We start from the raw sequence: 20,124 nt of genomic DNA, 5'->3' as shown, positions 1-20,124 counted from the left end.
AAATGCCTTCCTTCAGAACAGGCGCAAGGTGAAGTAGACTTCACTGCCCGGTTAAAAAATATCATTAAAATATCATAAATTTTATTGTTACAACACCATTTAAAACATTATTTTTACCATTGAATATAATGGAATTTTGACAATAAAATCACATGAGAAATAATGGTTTTCCACGATAAAATGAATGGTAAATGGGACTTTTACAATTAAAAAGGGGGGTTGTTATATATCTTTACAATAAAAAAATCGAAAAATTTCCATACAAAATTCGGAGCAAAACAATTGATTTTACGGTTCTTCAATGGGATGATTTCGAGCGACAAAACAAGAGAAAACATTGTGTTTTAAATGTTTTCAATTACTGTTTCTATTGTTTTACAATAGAAATACAACAGGATTTAGAATACATTATAATCCAATATTACAATAAAAATACAATTCAACTAATTGTTTTACAATTTTTTATATTTTCAAATTAATTTTAATTCAGTTTAAACTTGATTTTAACTCATTTTAACTCGCATTGCTGTTACTTGGCTACGGGTGCATAAACCTGTGAAAAATGTAAATTATTAAAGAATGTCAGTTTTATTAGAAGTTTATAAGAAAAGAAAAATATACCTGCATCAGTTCTTATTATATCCCGTTGGTAAGATTGGCCAATGTTAGCCACTGAACGATCTTGAATCAGTGAACAGCAAGCAGCAGTATTTTATTTATCATATCCTTCATTTCTGTAAAGGAACAAGGATACGTTACCAGGTATGTCATCAGGTATTATGAAGATAAAATTTTTATTTATTTTTTGTTTGGAATGAACCACTGCGTTCATTATGTACATTGAACTTTTGTATGTAGTATAAAGTGCCTGCCAGAGTAGACGCGTCTACGCGACGCCGCGCGAAAATTGTACGCAAGGGAATAACAATCAAAAATAAGGAGCTGTCAAATCGTATGGACGCTTCGCTTCGCATCGCACTTCGCGTCTACTCTGGCCGCACCCTAAGATTACGATTACCGGTGGTGAGTATAAACCGTTTGTCAGCGTCAGCTTGACACTTTACCGGTCGCTACTAAACGCGCTGCTAAAACAGTAGCGCAGCTGACAGGTGACCAAATTTAACAGCGCTGCTATTTGATGAACTATCAAACGTCGAACGTCACCGGTACGGAATGCAGCCACCAAAATGATAACCGAAAATAGTGACCGATGCGAAAAAGAGTGACTAATCTAAAATGACAGCACTGATCAAAATACTCGCTCCCAGTAAAGATGCTCTAACGCGCACTAACACTTTAAATACTTACCACGGTACAGAAGCCGTATAGTGATCTACCGCTTGCCCAGCAGCAGAAACTGTAATGAAAAAGACACTTTCTGCACCATACAGTTTCATTATTTTCATCTCTAAACATCACTAATTATAAACAAAACTGTACACGCTCAAATGAATTCAGCCATTCTCCGAGTAAAATGATAAGCAAAAGTTTTTGTTCCCTTTCATTTTTTTGAATTACATTTTTTATTGCATAACATTTCTAGACCTGCAATATGCAAATATATACTTTAGAATCGGAATAACATTTTTATTCAATTAATAAGCAAAGCTATTGTAATTTTATTGTTTTCAATTGTTATTTCATCAATATAATAAATCCATGAAATATTCCAAAATTATATTAATACAATTATATTAGACGGATTTCCAGATCGTCCAAACCGAATACTTTTAAAATTTGTTTAGTTTTTGGATGAGCAATATTATACATAAGCGAACAATAAAAATATAATAGAATGATCCGGTAACATTTAAATATATTGTTATTTTAATGGACGTACAATAAAGATCTTTTACAACCGTGAACATTTTACAATAAGCGTACAATAGTTTGTATTGTTTGCCACACAATCTATTGTATTTCAATGGGTTATGTCATACAAGTTACTGTAAATTTTTATCCGGGTGGTTCATCGGAAGCTACTGATGCGATCTCGTTTGGGAACACTTCTGTTTGTGCTAAACGCACCAATGATGAAAAGGCTTGATTTAGTTCAGTAGTTTTGTTACGTTTAGTTTTGATTTTGAATTAATGAGAAATAATTAGTAAGTAAACGAACGCAAACACAAATTGGAAGAAACAATAGCGCAACAAGCGGAAAGCACTTTTGATCCAGTGCAGATTTTTCGAACTTCAACTGCCATTTCTGCGCTCCGTGTACAAGGAAGAAATAAACTACACAATAGTGAGTTTAATTCACCCAACCTCGAACATCCGTACGGGAAGCCAAAATTGAGTAAGTAGGGTCGAAGTAGTTTGCCTTTACTTTCATGTTGAAAAAGTACCCAACGGAAAATTTATTTACCCAAATGTAAGTTTAATTTACTCAACTTCGACCTCAGGTAATAAAACTCAAAATTGGCTTCCCGTATTGAGCTGGCGTCGTTGGATTGTTTGGCTCTTTTGTTTTTGACAACAGAAGAAAGAGTGGATGAAAGAGAAGAGAAAAAATAACTCAAAAATAAGTTTAAAAAAACTCAACGCTGGGTACTTTTTTTTTCGTGTACGCGAACAACATGGAACAGACCTATCGGACAATGACGTTTCTCAAATTGACATCTGCCCGCGTGCACACGCACACACCATCGTACACGGAAGAAAAAAAGTACCCAAAATTGAGTACTTTAAAACTTACTTTTGAGTTATTTTTTCTCTTCGCTTTCATCCACTCTTTCTTTTGTTGTCAAAAACAAAAGAGCCAAACAATCCAACGACGCCAGCTCAATACGGGAAGCCAATTTTGAGTTTTATTACCTGAGGTCGAAATTGAGTGAATTAAACTTAAATTTGGGTCAATAAATTTTCCGTTGGGTACTTTTTTAACATGGGAGTAAAGGCAAGCTACTTCGACCCTACTTACTCAATTTTGGCTTCCCGTACGGATGTTCGAGGTTGGGTGAATTAAACTCACTATTGGGTAGTTTATTTCTTCCGTGTACGTCGCACAGAAAGTGAACGCAAGAAACGAAAAGTCATCGTCACTCGTCACCCACCTCTTGCCTGCATCGAATGGCAAAAAAATAGATTTCTTTAAGGCCTGTGAAAGTGGTCAGGGCAGTGCTAAGAAAAGTTGTTGAAATTCCGGACCGTTTCGTGTCTGGTAGGCGGCATCGTTCCGTCTCAGTGTCCGCGGGTGGAATCGCGATTTGTGACGCGGACACAGGTGAGAGAATCCTGCCTTTTCTGGTTTATGCTGCTGCAAATTCTCGGAATACGGCACAACGCAGCCGCAGGAAGAAGAGGCAACGCGCGCGAGTTTGATTCATCCACAGCGCAACAGGAATCACGGAAGAGCGTGCCAATTATTGTTACTCCGAAGGTAATTGCCATCAAAAGTTACAATTGAGGAGTCTAATCTCGCATTCTCTGCACTATTAGCTGACGAAGATCGAGCACCTGGTGGTGTGACTGGTGAGAGGACAGGCTAAAACGCTGATCAGATTGAGCGGAAATACCCCACTGGGTAAGTGCTGGAAAGAAATTTGATTGTGGACATTTAGCTAAATAAATGATTCAACAGGGTTTTTCCGTGGAGCCAATTTCCATCATCGAGGTCCGGGAGGATCGTGATCGAGGCAGCGGTGCGACAAGGCGACGGGCGGATTGCCGATTCATCGAGTGTGTTTCACTCGGCCGGCAGGACCAAGTCGGAGGAGATTCGTTCGGGAACAAGCAGCCCTTCAGTGGATCACTCGGAGGGACCCCATCCAGTTACCAGGTCGCACTGGACGGCCAGAGGGGACTCCAGCGGAGTGATTGCGATGCGTGCGGGGGACCAGGAGCGAATGTGGCAGCAGAAAAATCGTGGCGATGAGAAGTCCGCCAAGAAGGTAGTGTAGGGGGACGCCCCGAACACAAGGAGAAGGTACACAGAGTACAAGAAGAAACCGTGAGTAACCAAACCAATGTCTAACTAGTAAGAAGATGTAAAAGGAGAAGCATAGAGAAATCAGGGACAGGTAGGAAGAAGGTAGGTGTACAAATAAGGGCAAATGCTCTGAATATATGTATCAAACTTAGATTTGTGGCGTTTTGTTTTTTGGTTGGCGCTTTAGCCCTCCAGTCTTGTAGTTTTGTTGTCCGCTTAGGTAGTTCTGCTCTACCCGCTACCGGGAACTCGCAATAGTTTGTAGAAATCCACGAGAGTGGTTTTCTGGCTTGATTGTGTAGACGAAACGTTGGATCACGGCAATCAGACGAATTAGTGATGCAAAGGACGAACGTAGGTGAAATATCTTATTCGGTTCCTGGGTGCGAATCGGTAGCGATACGTATCGTTCTTTTAGTGCTTCAGCTGGGAGCTCCTGTAATTCCGCTTGTAGGAGCGGAGGCCAGAAGCGTGGCGGATGCTTCAACCATGGCGGTCCTGTCCACCAAACCGTGGACTCCTTCAGCTGATTAGGTTACATCCCACGTGATATAATGTCCGCAGGGTTCTCCATGCCCGATACATGAGCCCATACACCATTCACTGTTAGGTGTTGTTTTCCGTTTTCCGCCTGGAGGGAACCGAATTGAGCCAGTGAAGCGTTATCGTTGAGTCCGACCAGAAGAAGGATCGGGTGTTTAGAGCGATGCTGGAGTTGACCGTATGGTACAAATGACTCAGTAGTAGAGCCGCAGATAGCTCCAGATGGCTCCTGGGTTGGCTGACCCTTTTCTGCTTTTTCGAGTCTCCGAATAGGGCCACTTTGGATTTGGCAGTCAGAAGACGCACGGAAATGCTACCGTCATTAGAATCACTTTTCGAATATATAGACATGCAGCGTATGCTCGGATCGACGCATCACAGAAGCCATGCAGTTCCATATTTACTGGAGCGTTGGCAAAGACTACCCAACGTGGAACGGAAATTGATGGTAGACCATCCAGACTGTTGTGAAAAGCAAGCCAATACTGTTGTTGGTGGTCATCTAGAGGACCATCCCAAGAATGTGAGCTTCGCCAGAGGGTTTGAACGAATATTTTAGCCAGCACCGACCAACCCTAGAGTCAAACAGTTTCGCAGCATCCGATAATACTGTTCTTCTAGTAATAGAGTCCGTATGTGACTATTTGGGAATGGAATAATGCTGGATCCCGTATCACTCCCAGAGTTTCTATGGTAAATGGTGTGTCCAGAGCAAGCATCAAGCGCTAGTCGCGTAGCTCGGATGGTATGGCTGACAATATGGCATTGGAGTTGGATGCCCACTTACGTAGGCGAAACCCAGCTGACTTCAGTAGGTTCCGAAGTTGGATACATAGTTATGCTCCATCGTCCTCGTCTTCGACTCCGGTGAGCATGTCGTTTATATAGAAGTCTTTGGTTAATATTTCTGCAGCTTGAGGGATATCGTTGGATCCTTGTTTAGACAACTCTAAAAGGCACCTGGTGGCCAAATACAGCGCCGAAGCCGTACCATAGCTGACGCTGGTAGGTTCGAACGTTTTCAACTGCTCCCGACTAGAATACCGTCAGAGGATACGTATAAGAGGGAAGTTAGTTGGATGTCCGCGGATCCGACGATACATTTTTTTAGCATCTGCGACAATGGCATACTGACGCATCCAAAAACGAAGCGAAATTGCGTATAAGTGATCGTCGTACAAGATCTTAGGTCTTACCAAAAGCGTTTGGTTTAGTGACACCCCAGGTCGGCAGGAGGCGTCGAATACTACCCTCAATTTCGTGGTGGTACTATCTGCCTTCTCCACGCCATGATGTGCAAGGTACTTAGTAGGATGGGAAGCTATCGTTGACGTCGTTGATTTCTCGCATGTGGTCGAGTTGCAAATACTCCGATATGAATTCAGTATATGCCTGCTTTTCGGGTGACGTTCCAGTGCATGGAATCTGTTAACCGCAATATTCTCGTAGCGCCCGAGCTGGGACATCGGGGCACTTGGGTAGTGTTACCACGAGTCGCCCCAACTAATCACGAAATGTGTTGGCCATGCAATGCTCTTCGCAGAAAGTTTCATCAGGAGACGGTGTACAGGGTGACCGGCAGTACTCCAGTTCCCAAAAGCGAGAGAGTGTGTTTTCAACCTTCTCCATGCTGCAAACGCGGGCTACTTTCGATTGACCTGCATGGTACTGAAATCGCATCTTTCCGGTTGCAACCCAACCGAAAACGTTGTTTTGTAGAACAGGCTCTTCAGGGCCAAGCTTCCTGAAACCATCCAAAAGGAATTCATAATACAGCTCCATTCTCAACAGCAGATCGATCGGGCCTGCTTCATGAAACTTTGGATCGGGGAGGGTAATGCTCACGTGTGATCTTCTTCAGGATGTGGCAGGGTTCGACGGCAGTATAATCCGAACAATGCGAACCCATTCGTACGTTCACAGCTTGGTTAGAAACAACCTGGCTGTTTCCTACTCCACCAATTGCTTGACGACGGGGATAGCGATTAGGTTTCAACTTCTGAACCATGTTCTCGGCTATCAACGCAAGTTGCGATGCAGGATCCAACAGTGTTCTGGCCCACTGGGTGCTTCCGTTTGTACTGAAAATCTTGATGATGGAAGTTTGTACCAGAACTGTAACTGGAACTTTCCCACGGCGACCAACGAGCGAGGTGCAAACGAGAATTGAGGCTTGGGTAGCGGCAAAGGGTGGATGTGCTTCTGAAGAAGAGGTTGATCGAGATGGCGAGGAAGACTGATTCGAGGAGTTTGATTGGTTCACCGATTGTGAACCGGAACCAGCAACAGACGGTGTGCTTGATTTGTGCTGGTAGGGCGAGCGATCGCTAGGAGGTTGGTTTAGCATAGTATGGTGCTTCTGGTTGCAGACATGACATCCGCTGGACGAACAGGTTTTTAGATGGTGGAAGGAAGAGAGACAATTGATGCAGAGATTCTTCCTTTTCACTTGATCGAAGCGTTGGGATACGGCCATCTTCAGGAACACTTCGCATTTGAATGATGAGTGTTGGTTCTTCGAACAGAACAGACAGGAACCGGACGTCGAATTATTAATGATGTGGACTGTATTGAGTTTCGATGATTTAAATTCAGATGAACTAGACTTCAATGATACCAACGACTGTAGAACCATGAAATGCGTACGCAGGAATTCCATCAGATCATTGTATTGATGAACTTTAGTAGACCTATGACGGACTTCCTTGAGGGTGAAGGGATCGAAGCGGCTGCAAACCATGTAGTAGGCATAACCGTAACCATATAAAAGTAGGTATACTAATGACATCCTTTCCTTTAAGATACAATAATGAAACATTTATTCTCTTCCCGTAAAGATATAATAACAAATATAGTTAAAAACTTTCAGCAATAAATGACTCTCGAACAACATTCGAAAGCTATAAAGGTGACGAGTGTTTTTCGTTCGCCTTGAGTTGTTTTTCAGTGTGCTATCGAGTTTCCATAATGCCAAAACATCTCGTTATTCATGTACTTCCTCGAGCATACTCGAACGATGAACGACGAATCGAAAGCCGTAATGCCAAACATGTTCGACTCGATAGAATTAAGTTCGAATCGAGATGCGCAATTCCACCCCAGGTATCAATAAGCAATCGAGAGTATTGAGCTACTGCGAACCTTCTCTCTTCTCCTTAGCTGAAGGCTAGGGATCAGGATGAGAGTTTGATAATAACCGTGTGAAATTGATTGCGATTGCTATTCATCTTTTACTATGTAGAAATATGATTTAACGATAGGGTTTGCGGTAACACCTATGTACTTCATAAAGAAGCAACCACATCCACCATCCAGAAGTAAGCACATTAATTATTGCTTTTCACTGGGCGAACTATGATTCCGATGAAGGATGACAATTATAATTGATTTATACCCAGAAATTGCATGCTTTCTAAGAAAGGTTTTTCTGATGCTGTTCATAGTTATCCCAAATGCCCTATCATGTCAAATGACCTTGCGCCAAATATTGTTATGGTAATGGGCTGCATCATTCAGGGATATGTCATTTTCAGGGAAATGTCATATTATGGGATATGTGTATCGGGAAGTATCATTTTCGGGAAATATAATTTTCGTTAAAGTCATTTTTAGGGAAATGTCATTTCCGGGAAAATGTTATTGTCGAGGATTTGCTATTTTTGAGAAATTCGGGCAATCGGTTTTCGGAGCATTGTACAATGCCAAAGAACCTCGGATGAACTAAATAAATGGGATTTTAGATGATGTCTAAAGGATTCAGAAGTCGTTTTCTAAACAATACCCAGCCCCAATAACATCCCGCATTTCCAAAGTCCATTCCATCCCCTCTATAATAGTTTCCTTACGAGGTAGAGAATATGTGTTTACAAATTTGGTTTGAATTGACCCATGCGATAAAAAGATATACTAAACTGTTCGTTTGATAAATATACCCTCTCTCTCATTCATCTATGACACACAGTCTGATATGGTCTTCCTATGAATTCAAAATTTGGTCGACATCGGTAAATGGGTTCAGAAGTTATACTGAATTGATCGATAAATAAACAGTACCCCTCTCTCACACTCTCTCCCTTTTAAAATAAACTATATACATCCACTAAAATCGTTTCCTCAGGACAGATAATATTTGATAAAATTTGGTTCAAATCGGTCATAGGGCTCAAGACTTACATTGAGTTGACCGACTGCTAAACAATACTACTTCCCCCATACCCTCCCTCTTTTCCAAAGACCACCGTCGTCCTTAAGATAAAGAATGTGTGTTCCAAATTTGATTGAAATCGGTCAATTGGTTCAGAAGTTATGCTGGAACATACATACAAACATACAATTATTGAGTTTCATATATACAGATTAAACATTATGGAAGATTAAACAGAAAACAAAGAACACAAAACATGAGCAAAAATCTATGCTTTCTACGTATATTTTGTTGGGCATGCAGAATTGTATTGTTTGTATGAGAATCCACCAATATTGAATGTGCCAACAGTTTATACAGCTACAACATGGTTCATATTATACAAAAGTGTAAGATAATCTTCTGATTTTCTAATGGGTGTCACAATACAGGAAGAGAAACAATTTTCATTATATTGTTATTGATAGGAGAAACATGAATCGAAACAGTAACCCTAGATGAGAAAGTAGTCAAGCTCAGCTGTAGCAGAGCGACCTGTTACGATGAACAAACCATAAATTTATTAACTGAAATAGCCTCCTGCATTCAATTGAAAAAAATAGAAAAGCCACCCATTCACCTAAACCGAAAGACAACTTGATAATGACTATAATGAGTGCCATTTCGTCACCACATGCTCATCGCTGCGGCAACAGCCGCCGTGCTCTCCCTGTTCGGCTAGTTCCCATGGCTTCCAACGCTGCCAGGCTGATGGAAAACGAGGTGGCAAAGGGAACAGGTCATTTACGTGATTGTCATTATTTTAAACCACTCTCGGCTTCCTTGCAAGCGCTATTACCTTGCTCGGACCGATGCGATGCTACGTGAGCTGGTCCAACAGGACGGTCGTTCCGGAGGGAAGACTTTAAAGTTATTTTTATCGTCTGCCATTCCGTAAATGTGCGTTTATACCGTTTTCCTCATTACTATCTATTTCACTTCTCAGCTCTCCATTTCCCTCCAACCGACTTCACGGCCAGTCAATGCTGTTGACTGGTGATCCCGAGGCTGCTGACCACTGACCAGGACCTGAAATCAAGGCTGTGAATTGCGTCACTTTGGCAAGTTCCGGGTCGGAGTTGCAGGGGAATCATCACCACACTGTCGTCTCGAAATGGCTATGAGGTTCCTATGTGCATAGTTAGCTGTAGCTGCTAGTTGATGGCATTCCACACCAGTAGAGAGTGGCATGAGCAGGCGATTCTGACGTGTAGGAGGATTCTGGAATTAAATTGATTGCTTCATCAGTGCGATACCGGATCATTAGGATGATGGCGCACTGATTGCTGGTGATAGTATCAAAGGGCATTTTAAGATGGAGCTTTTACAGTACGAGCAAAGCCCGAAGCTGAAATAAAAGAAATTGCTTTCATTATCTCGTTTATTTCAAATTTCTAGCGATAAGACGTCTTCTGGAATACTTTTTATTGTGCAGTTTTGTTAATCGAATGTTCCAACTATTGGTTTCAAGTTTACGTACGTCAATTTATTGTCAACGCTTTGGAACTTACCTCCTGGATGGTTTCGTACATGGGGCACATGCGTCTCGATTCAACGACCCTCGCCACTGGAGAAACACCATAACAGTAAAACCTCCCCCAGACTCAAGATCTGATGCAATTCCTCAGAGAAAGAACTCGTAGTCCTTAGTGGACAGAAACACCACCCTGTTAGACTTCGAAAGTTTGTTAATAAGAATGCTTCCGAGCCTCTTGGAAGGAGACTTCCGAGCCTCTTGGAAGGAGACTTCCGAGCCTCTTAGAAAGAGTCTTCCGAGCCTCTTGGAAGGAGGCTTCCGAGCCTTTTGAAATGAAGCTTCCGAGCCTCTTTAAATGAGGCTTCCGCGCCTCTTGAAAGGAGGCTTCCGAGCCTCTTGAAAGGAGGCTTCCGAGCCTCTTGAAAGGAGGCTTCCGAGCCTCTTGAAAGGAGGCTTCCGAGCCTCTTGAAAGGAGGGTTCCGAGCCTCTTGAAAGGAGGCTTCTGAGCCTCTTGAAAGGAGGCTTCTGAGCCTCTTGAAAGGAGGCTTCTGAGCCTCTTGAAAGGAGGCTTCTGAGCCTCTTGAAAGGAGGCTTCAGAGCCTCTTGAAAGGAAGCTTCTGAGCCCTCTTGAAAGGAGGCTGGCCCTCTTGAAAGGAGGCTTCCAACCCTCTTGAAAGGAGGCTTCGGAGCCTCTTGAAAGGAGGCTCTCGAGCCTCTTGAAAGGAGGCTTCCGAGCCTCTTGAAAGGAGGCTTCCGAGCCTCTTGAAAGGAGGCTTCCGAGCCTCTTGAAAGGAGGCTTCCGAGCCTCTTGAAAGGAGGCTTCCGAGCCTCTTGGAAGGAGACTTCCGAGCCTCTTAGAAAGAGTCTTCCGAGCCTCTTGGAAGGAGGCTTCCGAGCCTTTTGAAATGAAGCTTCCGAGCCTCTTTAAATGAGGCTTCCGCGCCTCTTGAAAGGAGGCTTCCGAGCCTCTTGAAAGGAGGCTTCCGAGCCTCTTGAAAGGAGGCTTCCGAGCCTCTTGAAAGGAGGCTTCCGAGCCTCTTGAAAGGAGGCTTCCGAGCCTCTTGAAAGGAGGCTTCTGAGCCCTTGAAAGGAGGCTTGTGAAACTCTTGAAAGGTTGATTCTGAGCCTCTTGGAAGGAGGCTTCTGAGCCTCTTGAAAGGAGGCTTCTGAGCCTCTTGAAAGGAGGCTTCTGAGCTCTTGAAAGGAGGCTTCTGAGCCTCTTGAAAGGAGGCTTCTGAGCCTCTTGAAAGGAGGCTTCTGAGCCTCTTGAAAGGAGGCTGTGAGGCCTCTTGAAAGGAGGCTTCCAGGCCTCTTGAAAGGAGGCCTGAGCCTCTTGAAAGGAGGCTCTGAGCCTCTTGAAAGGAGGCTTCTGAGCCTCTTGAAAGGAGGGCTGAGCTCTTGAAAGGAGGCTTCCTGAGCCTCTTGAAAGGAGGCTTCCAGGCCTCTTGAAAGGAGGCCTGAGCCTCTTGAAAGGAGGCTGAGCCTCTTGAAAGGAGGCTCTGAGCCTCTTGAAAGGAGGCTTGAGCCTCTTGAAAGGAGGCTTCTGAGCCTCTTGAAAGGAGGCCTGAGCCTCTTGAAAGGAGGCTTCCAGGCCTCTTGAAAGGAGGCTTCCAGCCTCTTGAAAGGAGGCTGAGCCTCTTGAAAGGAGGCTTCTGAGCCTCTTGAAAGGAGGCTGGAGCCTCTTGAAAGGAGGCCTGAGCCTCTTGAAAGGAGGCTCTGAGCCTCTTGAAAGGAGGCTTCTGAGCCTCTTGAAAGGAGGCTTGGAGCCTCTTGAAAGGAGGCTCTGAGCCTCTTGAAAGGAGGCTTCTGAGCCTCTTGAAAGGAGGCTTCTGAGCCTCTTGAAAGGAGGCTTCTGAGCCTCTTGAAAGGAGGCCTGAGCCTCTTGAAAGGAGGCCTGAGCTCTCTTGAAAGGAGGCTTCTGAGCCTCTTGAAAGGAGGCTTCCTGAGCCTCTTGAAAGGAGGCTTGAGCCTCTTGAAAGGAGGCTTCTGAGCCTCTTGAAAGGAGGCCTGAGGCCTCTTGAAAGGAGGCTTCCTGAGCCTCTTGAAAGGAGGCTCTGAGCCTCTTGAAAGGAGGCTCTGAGCCTCTTGAAAGGAGGCTCTGAGCCTCTTGAAAGGAGGCTTGAGCCTCTTGAAAGGAGGCTTCTGAGCCTCTTGAAAGGAGGCTTCCTGAGCCTCTTGAAAGGAGGCTTCTGAGCCTCTTGAAAGGAGGCTTCCTGAGCCTCTTGAAAGGAGGCTTCTGAGCCTCTTGAAAGGAGGCTTCCAGGCCTCTTGAAAGGAGGCTTCTGAGCCTCTTGAAAGGAGGCTTCTGAGCCTCTTGAAAGGAGGCTTCTGAGCCTCTTGAAAGGAGGCTCTGAGCCTCTTGAAAGGAGGCCTGAGCCTCTTGAAAGGAGGCCTGAGCCTCTTGAAAGGAGGCTTCTGAGCCTCTTGAAAGGAGGCTCTGAGCCTCTTGAAAGGAGGCTTCTGAGCCTCTTGAAAGGAGGCTCTGAGCCTCTTGAAAGGAGGCTCTGAGCCTCTTGAAAGGAGGCTCTGAGCCTCTTGAAAGGAGGCTTCCAGGCCTCTTGAAAGGAGGCTTGAGCCTCTTGAAAGGAGGCCTGAGCCTCTTGAAAGGAGGCCTGAGCCTCTTGAAAGGAGGCTTCTGAGCCTCTTGAAAGGAGGCTTCTGAGCCTCTTGAAAGGAGGCTTCTGAGCCTCTTGAAAGGAGGCTCTGAGCCTCTTGAAAGGAGGCTTCTGAGCCTCTTGAAAGGAGGCCTGAGCCTCTTGAAAGGAGGCTCTGAGCCTCTTGAAAGGAGGCTTCCTGAGCCTCTTGAAAGGAGGCCTGAGCCTCTTGAAAGGAGGCTTCTGAGCCTCTTGAAAGGAGGCTTCTGAGCCTCTTGAAAGGAGGCTTCTGAGCCTCTTGAAAGGAGGCTTCTGAGCCTCTTGAAAGGAGGCTTCTGAGCCTCTTGAAAGGAGGCCTGAGCCTCTTGAAAGGAGGCTTCTGAGCCTCTTGAAGGAGGCCTGAGCCTCTTGAAAGGAGGCTTCCAGCCTCTTGAAAGGAGGCTTCCTGAGCCTCTTGAAAGGAGGCTTCTGAGCCTCTTGAAAGGAGGCTCTGAGCCTCTTGAAAGGAGGCCTGAGCCTCTTGAAAGGAGGCTTCTGAGCCTCTTGAAAGGAGGCTTCCTGAGCTCTCTTGAAAAGGAGGCTCTGAGCCTCTTGAAAGGAGGCTCTGAGCCTCTTGGAAAGGAGGTTTGAGCCTCTTGGAAGGAGGCTTCTGAGCCTCTTGAAAGGAGGCTTCCTGAGCCTCTTGAAAGGAGGCTCTGAGCCTCTTGAAAGGAGGCCCTGAGCCTCTTGAAAGGAGGCTCTGAGCCTCTTGGAAGGAGGCTTCCTGAGCCTCTTGAAAGGAGGCTCTGAGGCCTCTTGAAAGGAGGCCTGAGCCTCTTGGAAGGAGGCTTCCTGAGCCTCTTGGAAGGAGGCCTGAGCCTCTTGGAAGGAGGCTTCCTGAGCCTCTTGGAAGGAGGCTTCCTGAGCCTCTTGGAAGGAGGCTTCCAGGCCTCTTGGAAGGAGGCTCTGAGCCTCTTGAAGGAGGCTTCCAGAGCCTCTTGGAAGGAGGCTTCCTGAGCCTCTTGGAAGGAGGCCTGAGCCTCTTGGAAGGAGGCTTCTGAGCCTCTTGGAAGGAGGCTTCTGAGCCTCTTGGAAGGAGGCCTGAGCCTCTTGGAAGGAGGCCTGAGCCTCTTGGAAGGAGGCTTCCTGAGCCTCTTGGAAGGAGGCTTCTGAGCCTCTTGGAAGGAGGCTCTCCGAGCCTCTTGGAAGGAGGCTTGAGAGCCTCTTGGAAGGAGGCTTCCTGAGCCTCTTGGAAGGAGGCCTGAGCCTCTTGGAAGGAGGCTTCCGAGCCTCTTGGAAGGAGGCTCTGAGCCTCTTGGAAGGAGGCTTCTGAGGCCTCTTGGAAGGAGGCTCTGAGCCTCTTGGAAGGAGGCTTCTGAGCCTCTTGAAGGAGGCTCTGAGCCTCTTGGAAGGAGGCCTGAGCCTCTTGGAAGGAGGCCTGAGCCTCTTGGAAGGAGGCTTCTGAGCCTCTTGGAAGGAGGCTTCTGAGCCTCTTGGAAGGAGGCTTGAGCCTCTTGGAAGGAGGCTTCTGAGCCTCTTGAAGGAGGCTTGAGCCTCTTGGAAGGAGGCTTGAGCCTCTTGGAAGGAGGCTTCTGAGCCTCTTGGAAGGAGGCTTCTGAGCCTCTTGGAAGGAGGCTTCTGAGCCTCTTGGAAGGAGGCCTGAGCCTCTTGAAGGAGGCTTCAGAGCCTCTTGGAAGGAGGCTTGAGCCTCTTGGAAGGAGGCTCTGAGCCTCTTGGAAGGAGGCTTCCAGGCCTCTTGGAAGGAGGCCTGAGCCTCTTGGAAGGAGGCCTGAGCCTCTTGGAAGGAGGCTTCCAGGCCTCTTGGAAGGAGGCTTGAGCCTCTTGGAAGGAGGCCTTGAGCCTCTTGAAGGAGGCCTGAGCCTCTTGGAAGGAGGCTCTGAGCCTCTTGGAAGGAGGCTTGAGCCTCTTGGAAGGAGGCTTCCAGAGCCTCTTGAAGGAGGCTTCTGAGCCTCTTGGAAGGAGGCTCTGAGCCTCTTGGAAGGAGGCTTGAGGCCTCTTGGAAGGAGGCTCTGAGGCCTCTTGGAAGGAGGCTTCAGGCCTCTTGGAAGGAGGCTTCTGAGCCTCTTGGAAGGAGGCCTGAGCCTCTTGGAAGGAGGCTTCTGAGCCTCTTGGAAGGAGGCCTGAGCCTCTTGGAAGGAGGCTCTGAGCCTCTTGGAAGGAGGCTTCCAGGAGCCTCTTGGAAGGAGGCTCTGAGCCTCTCTTGGAAGGAGGCCTGAGCCTCTTGGAAGGAGGCTTCTGAGCCTCTTGGAAGGAGGCTTCCAGGCCTCTTGGAAGGAGGCTCTGAGGCCTCTTGGAAGGAGGCTTCTGAGCCTCTTGGAAGGAGGCCTGAGCCTCTTGGAAGGAGGCCTGAGCCTCTTGGAAGGAGGCTTGAGCCTCTTGGAAGGAGGCTTCTGAGCCTCTTGAAGGAGGCTCTGAGGCCTCTTGGAAGGAGGCTTCCAGGCCTCTTGGAGGAGGCCTGAGCCTCTTGGAAGGAGGCTTCCAGGCCTCTTGAAGGAGGCCTGAGCCTCTTGGAAGGAGGCTTCTGAGCCTCTTGGAAGGAGGCTTCCTGAGCCTCTTGGAAGGAGGCTCTGAGCCTCTTGGAAGGAGGCTTGAGCTCTTGGAAGGAGGCTTGAGCCTCTTGGAAGGAGGCTTGAGCCTCTTGGAAGGAGGCTTCTGAGCCTCTTGGAAGGAGGCTTCTGAGCCTCTTGGAAGGAGGCCTGAGGCCTCTTGGAAGGAGGCTTCTGAGCCTCTTGGAAGGAGGCTTCTGAGCCTCTTGGAAGGAGGCCTGAGCCTCTTGGAAGGAGGCTTCTGAGCCTCTTGGAAGGAGGCTTCTGAGCCTCTTGGAAGGAGGCTTCTGAGCCTCTTGGAAGGAGGCTTCCAGGCCTCTTGGAAGGAGGCTTCTGAGCCTCTTGGAAGGAGGCTCTGAGCCTCTTGGAAGGAGGCTCTGAGGCCTCTTGGAAGGAGGCCTGAGCCTCTTGGAAGGAGGCTTGAGGCCTCTTGGAAGGAGGCCTGAGCCTCTTGGAAGGAGGCTTGAGCCTCTTGAAGGAGGCTTGAGGCCTCTTGAAGGAGGCTTCTGAGCCTCTTGGAAGGAGGCCTGAGCCTCTTGAAGGAGGCTTGAGCCTCTTGGAAGGAGGCTCTGAGCCTCTTGGAAGGAGGCCTGAGCCTCTTGGAAGGAGGCTTCCTGAGCCTCTTGGAAGGAGGCCTGAGCCTCTTGGAAGGAGGCTTCTGAGCCTCTCTTGAAGGAGGCTTCTGAGCCTCTTGGAAGGAGGCTCTGAGCCTCTTGGAAGGAGGCTTCTGAGCCTCTTGGAAGGAGGCTCTGAGCCTCTTGGAAGGAGGCTTCGAGCCTCTTGGAAGGAGGCTCTGAGCCTCTTGGAAGGAGGCTTCTGAGCCTCTTGGAAGGAGGCTTCCGAGCCTCTTGGAAGGAGGCCTGAGCCTCTTGGAAGGAGGCTTCTGAGCCTCTTGGAAGGAGGCTTGAGCCTCTTGGAAGGAGGCTTGAGCCTCTTGGAAGGAGGCTTCCGAGCCTCTTGGAAGGAGGCTTCCGAGCCTCTTGGAAGGAGGCTTCCGAGCCTCTTGGAAGGAGGCTTCCGAGCCTCTTGGAAGGAGGCTTCCGAGCCTCTTGGAAGGAGGCTTCCGAGCCTCTTGGAAGGAGGCATCCCATCCTCTTGGAAGGAGGCTTCCGAGCCTCTTGAAAGGAGGCTTCCGAGCCTCTTGGAAGGAGGCTTCCGAGCCTCTTGGAAGGAGGCTTCCGAGCCTCTTGGAAGGAGGCTTCCGAGCCTCTTGGAAGGAGGCTTTCAAGCGATAGATACCTATTAGGGTTTTACTTCAAACATGCGATTAATTAAAAAAAAACGTTGGCGGACGGGTCCCATACTGACTGCCATCGTGGTACTCTTCTAACTAGTGCTGTTAAATTTCGTCTCATTCATTTGAACGCTGAATGGTAAATCTAGTTATCCATTGATCAGTGCATCTCTTTAAATGAGAGATTAAATATTTTCTGTCAATTGAAATACACGACATTCAAATGACTGGTGGTCGGAAAGATGGGAAATTGCAAGGAAAACATATTTCTTATTTATGATTCCAATTCAACAATCTGATTTCAATGAACTTACATCACTCACTAAGGTCAGCAAGATTCCGAGAACAAATGCAAATTTCCAAAAATTCTAAATTATATCACAAATCATCCAAGACTAATCAGCTACCAGCGCGGTGGAGTACATTTGACAACGTTTTCTAAACGAATTGATCAATAATCGTATAAACGGCGGACGGTTGTCTAAAATTCCCGACAGGACTCCCCAACGCAGTTTGAGTTTGTTCGCAACATAAACAACAATATCTTAAGTGTCTGTATCATAAATCAAGTTTTATGTTTCGAAGGCCGTAAACGGCGTGGGTATCTGCATGGAATATTTTCCTGACGTCATTCAAGACAGCAAAGGAAAACGCAAGCAGGAAGCAAAACATCAACAACTTGAGCAGTCTTTCCGCACATACTTTCCGGCTTTGTGTCGGGTTCTGATGTTGTTCTTTTCATCAAACTTCTTCTCCATTAGATTAAATTTATTTTCTCTCCAAATGTTATTATCTTCCCGTTGCTCTACGCTCAGTACTTCGACGTTTACAAACTAGCTTTGCCGCTGGTTGAAAAGTTAATGGTAAACTTGTTTTTTAGTCTTCGCATGGAGCTTGAAAAGTTTGCACCGCACACGGAAGAAAAAAAAATCGACTATTAAGAAGTGAAGTGTGCGCGGAAAGCCTGACTGGTTTTTGTTGTTACAGTGCTGTTGGAAATCCCATTCATCGAAGTAATCCATGCTTAAAATAGTGCTCACTGAAGCCCTCGGAATATCTCATCTTAGGAGCCGTTGTCATTTGCATTCAAGCACAGTAGGCCGTGTGCGAACAGCAAAAGTGGTCATTCAACCGAACCACCTTCATACGTGCTCGATTTTCCACACCGATGAGTCCAGTGACCGGCCACACCGCCGCATTGAATCAAAAACGTATGGCCGTCTCCATAGCAGGCACGAACACCGAACGTGATGGGATTAGCTGGCCACTACTACAACTGGCCCGGTGTTTGGCCCGGACTTAATCCTCTCCAGCACAACACTGATCCCGGCACATTTCGGTAACTTTTTCTGGACGTTCCCGGGGTGTGATTCCACAGAAGAATCACCGATGGAGTCGAGGATGTGCTTTTGATTTTCTGGTTTTTCGATTTCCGATCGCCGGAGCCACCGCTCGTCACGGTGGGAATGAAAATTGGTGCAAAGAGAAAACGAAACAAATCGAACCGAGCCGGACAAAGTCCGGAGTAGTCCGGACGGATGTTCTTTGGGAATGCATTTCGGCGAGTCAGTCGTTTCGGAGGCAAACCGATGAGGCAGCGAATTAGAGTCAATGGCAAACTAACAGATGTCGAACTTGGTCGGGGAGCTCTATAAGATAGTGGATTGCAGGTTCTTGCCATTATTGGTACGAAACTGAAATATTCTTCGAGATTGTTTTAGATCCCAGATATTTCCAAATTTTAAACGTCTCAATTGGGATTTTGCTTTTCAAAAACGTGTTTAGTACTATCCTATTTAATTATACCAATTAAATGTATCTTTACAGATGTGAATGATGACCTAACAATTAGGTCGTCTTCTGTCTGCATTGACTCGATATTTATTGAAATTTGTTTCCAAAACTGTACCCACTTGAGATTCAATAACTCTCAATAAACCATCAAATCTAGGAACTTGTCCATGTGTGCCTTAGAAACAGCGAATGTGATGAATCGATTTGCGGCAAATCCTTCAGAGAAATATGATTCACGGAACGGGGAATACATAATTTATGGAATTATGAGGTCGCATGGCAAGCACTGGATTATTATGAGCCGGCAGGTAGCGGTTGATGGAGCAGTTGAAGGAGAAAGTCGAACGAAATCTGCTCGCAAATTACACACTTGGAAATTCAAATTACAGATCATGATGCGGTCATGGATTTCGGTTCGAGTTACCGCCGCGACCGATATGGATGCGGCTGCGAAAGTTCTAAGATTAGAGGAGAAAGTTTCCGTGAGGCGTACATCACCCTTGGAGGTTATCAACTTCGGGAAAAGCTGCGTCAAGTTCGTCTCGTGGGATAACAGTTTCCGGCTGCGGAATGCCTTCAGCTCGCCTGACACGAATATTAACACATTTTCACGCCATTAAAATTCATCGGCTGGTTGTGGTTTGCTACCTCGATAATTGGGAGGCGTTAGAGAAAAGTTTATCGATTATAGAATTGAAAGAAAATTAATATTTGTCGACTTTTAATGCTCGAAGTGCTAATGACAACAGTTGAATACTTAATTCTAAATTCAAAATGTATTGAGGTAAATACTGCTTTTATGGAACGTACAACGGTCAAGCAGTTTGACTAACATTGACTCCAACTTCGTTTATTCCAACATCATAAAGTTTTACCAAAACGGCACGAACAATCAATTCATCTGACCAACAATATACACACGAACGACCGAATCGCCAACTTGAGCAGCAACCATCAAAAATATATGGGGTTTGTGCAACTTCACTACAAATGCTCAAACATGTTCGGGAACCTTGACTCCACCGACAACTCAAACCAAAATCAAACCGTTTTAATTTTTCCAACCGAGCCGCAACTGTCAAGGTTTTCGAACAATTCACACGTTCAAACAAAGCAGCAACCGAAGCGTTTTTGAGGGCGAGTCAATGTTCGTCAAACCTTGACTGGTGTGTACGTTGCATTAGGTGGGAATTCATTGACTTTCGCAGCTCAGCTTCCAGCCCAGGGCAGGATCGTGACCTCGGCTCATACAAATTACTGATTTTGCCCAAATATTATTCAACCGATCTTTATATAAATTAAGTTCTTTTCACAGATTCTATTTATTTTAAATGGAAAAGTCGAAATTAGAAATTGGTTATACGCAGAGTTATACCCGTATATATTGTGATGAAAAAACGAAAATAATTATTTATGGCTTATTTATTCAACGAACGTGCTTCAATACAGGTGTGGAAGAATCCAACAATTAGTATTGTTCAATGAATTCCTTCTTTGTGAGGAAAATCTAAGATGGAATGCCGTAGATGGCTGAATGTGACGTCTGCCGTACATTTTCTATTTTATAATAATTGACGTGAGTTTCTTACGACTCACTCGCAATCGTTCGCAATATTTTATTTAAGTAACTTATAGCTGTACTTTGAGAAAACTTTTAAGAGGAACCACAATTGATAGTTTTGACAGTTTTTCCATGGAAGAGTCAACACTCAATCACAAGGGACATATTTCAAATCGCCTGTGAAACATTTCCATAAACAGATACACAGCAATACGCTGTTAAGTGAATCCCCTATTGTTCTTACTGTTCACTAAAGATGTAAGC

General features: G+C 46.0%; 1 long non-coding RNA gene across 1 annotated transcript; it reads left to right on the top strand.

The window, feature by feature from the left end:
* Positions 1-3,074: 3,074 nt before the first annotated feature.
* On the top strand, positions 3,075-4,028 carry LOC134217854 (uncharacterized). The gene is made up of 3 exons (XR_009981169.1): positions 3,075-3,379; positions 3,439-3,523; positions 3,581-4,028. It is a non-coding gene; the product is annotated as an uncharacterized LOC134217854 (long non-coding RNA).
* Positions 4,029-20,124: the final 16,096 nt, after the last annotated feature.

This window comes from Armigeres subalbatus, chromosome 1 (assembly GCF_024139115.2).
Source record: "Armigeres subalbatus isolate Guangzhou_Male chromosome 1, GZ_Asu_2, whole genome shotgun sequence".
Taxonomy (NCBI): domain Eukaryota; kingdom Metazoa; phylum Arthropoda; class Insecta; order Diptera; family Culicidae; genus Armigeres; species Armigeres subalbatus.
This window is presented reverse-complemented; position numbering and strand designations above follow the sequence as displayed.